Source organism: Protopterus annectens, chromosome 3.part0 (assembly GCF_019279795.1).
Source record: "Protopterus annectens isolate FY-2018-M chromosome 3.part0, PAN1.0, whole genome shotgun sequence".
NCBI classification, from domain to species: Eukaryota; Metazoa; Chordata; order Ceratodontiformes; family Protopteridae; genus Protopterus; species Protopterus annectens.
Window position 1 is genome coordinate 633,854,421 of NC_056731.1, and position 3,090 is coordinate 633,857,510.

The following is a 3,090-nucleotide window of genomic DNA, read 5'->3' on the forward strand; positions in this document are numbered from 1 at the left end:
CTGACAAGAAGCCTGGGCCAACTGCTGCACCAAATAAGTCTCAGAAATGCATCTTCACAAGACAGCAAGAAATTACTAATTTTAGTCTTTCTGGCTGCATTTATACTTCTCTCCAAAAGGGATTAGCCTTTAGACAGCCACAGTAACTGTGTTGGAGAGGGTTAGAGCTAGCCAGGTGTATCATTGGCAGGATACAATCCATAGGTTACTGTGTTGGTGAGAATGATGAACATTAACTTTTGTCCCCTTTTAGCTTCTAAACTTAAATTAAATTAAACAAATGATACCCCAAGAAATCACCCCCCCCCCTGGAGCCACCAACCTAATTTAACCACAGTTTATAATTAACACTACAGAGCAATCCTCTAAACTTGGGCCTGTTGTAAAGAACTCTATAACCATCATACCTCTCAACTGTACAGATTTTCGCAGACTGTACAGATTTATACCTAATATTTATGGTTTGTTTCTCATAAAATTGTGTTTTCCTGGCAAACTGTTGATGAATCATTGAGGGTTGAAGTCAGAAATTAATGACAGACATTTGAGTTTCAGACTTCATACTCATCAGATAAATTCATGCTAATGCAGAACCTGTTATTCAATCAACTTTCTAAGTTTGTAAGAGCAATATTTAAAGTGTCCCTATTTTTGGGGTTTTGCCCTCCATTATTTATAGCTTTGTTCAGATGTTTTGGTGTAAGAGATTGAGAGGTATGATAAACATGATAAACATGTACAATGAACCTCCCATTACTACTTTTCAAAATGATTCTTTGATTATATAACAAAAACATCTACCAAATACAACTGCTTTCTTCATAATTCACCTTGACATTTTCTCTTACTAATGCTCCATTGCATACCTCCTAGCATCTTTATTCAAGAATTCTGGACAAAGCCAAAAATAATGGCTGGGATGGGAACAAAGACCCAAAATGAGGGACAATCTTTAAATATTACTTTAATTCACTTAAAAAGTTAATAGACAAACTCATTTTACATCAACATGCATTTTTCAGAATAATAAGTATGAAACTAATTTCTAGAATCATTGACTGACTGTAATCCTGAGTGATTTACCAGAAATGTAAAACAATTAAATCAGGATAAAGGGCATTCTGCAAAACCAAGGACATTTGAGAGGCTTATACTCTTAAATCAATCAAAGATGGCAACCTCTGGAGACTAAATTCATTTACAACCTCCTCAGTTCCAGGTATCAGGCAGTATCAGGAACAATATACCCATTCTTTCTTTTATTTTAGCAATTTTGTAATTGTAATACCAACAGTAAAAAACTCGTTCATCCAAACTGAATGCTAAACTTCTTCAGAAATAAATTCAAAGACCTTTTCACTCATTTAAAAAGGCTTAATTCCATCACATGACCAGTTTTTAAAGGCACAAACATATTTAACCTATTCCCCACAAGTATAATCTATCCAACATGAAAGAAATATACAAATTTAAAAAATAATAAAATATACCATGAATTTTTGTATGTATTAAAATGTATCTGAAAAAATTCATTTAAAAACAGATTAATAAGGAATATGCTTATATCACTATGTTTGGAAAATACACATAAAACTTCACAATTAATATTATAATATAATTAATATATATTGACCATTACAAATATCCCAACTAATTGGTCAAATGTATAGCCCAAGCCACAATGGAACAATTGTGTTATTTTGGTCTGGCTGTGCTTTTTGGTACTGCCTGATACCGCTGGAGTCGAGGAAGTTACAAGTGATCATGCTCTTACTTGATCTATGACATCATTCTTAACCTCACTGAGCATTCTTAGGCAAACTGCTGCTGACATCTACGTAAATGCATCTCATGTCAAAAGAAATAAAGTAAATCGTCACCACGGCACCTGATATAGTAAAAAACAACATTTTATTAAGGTTTGCTAGTTCAAACCTTTCACCAATACTGGCTGTTATTTTTAGCTAATATCTTTTTTATTTTTAAATACATCTCATATAGTGCAGACTTTAATCCTTGCTGATGATAGGAGTTTTTGGATTATAAATACTTGTAAATATAGCTGCATGTCTGCAAATGTATAAATGTATGAAAGCCACTGTAAATATTTCTATGTTTATGTTACAGATATAACTCTTTTGCCACATTGCGAACCAGGCCAGAACTGAAAATGGTCATTTCTGAACAGCACATATACACAGCTAACAAAAAGAATGAATAAAACTATGACACATACATTTGTACAAACATACATACATATAACATAAATACATAAATAAAAAACATCACAACTCAAGTCCTCTCCCGCAATTTCATCTGCAGCAGGGTTACATTCAGAAGACCTTTTAAGCACGGATCACTCAGGAGATCAGTCTGCCTGTGCCAAGAATACTATTCTTTCCATGTTCCACTTCCCTCAGCAGGACAGAGGGAAAGCATTCTAGAAGTTTGTTTAAATATCATTGTCTGCCTTTCCACCACTCCCCTTGATCTTGCACCTGTTCATAAAATTATAGGAAGAAAAAAAAAGAAGTTATGTCTTACCATAACGTTCCATCTGTGTTGTTCATCTTCTTTCATTCATCACTGATGGGTTCGGTTCCGAGGCCTCGGAACCAAGTCGGCCTTTTTATCAAGCTCGTGCCAGCCAGAAAAACTCTCAAGCTAAGTCTCTACCCAGAATGCCCTTCTCCCTGTTATCTCAGATCAAGTTTGTTAGAGAAAAGGAAGTAAAGCCGAGGCCACTTTTGCGCAACTACCCTAGGGCACAACTTAGACCCAAAGCATCCCCCAGGAGCCTTTGGAGGGGGAAGGAGGGTGGGAAGTGATGAATGAAAGAAGAAGAACAACACAGATGGAATGTTATGGTAAGACATAACTTCTTTATCTGATGTTGTTAATCTTTCCATTCATCACTGATGTGACAGAATCCCAAGCTACCTTGAGGTCCATGGGCGGCCCTTATGGAAGAACATTCCTGAGTACCATTGAGCTGGAAGGCAGCTCTCCCTTTGGAGACCAGGTCCAATTTGTAATGATTGATAAAGGTATGAGGCTTAGCCCAAGTAGCTGCTGCACAGATGTCATCCA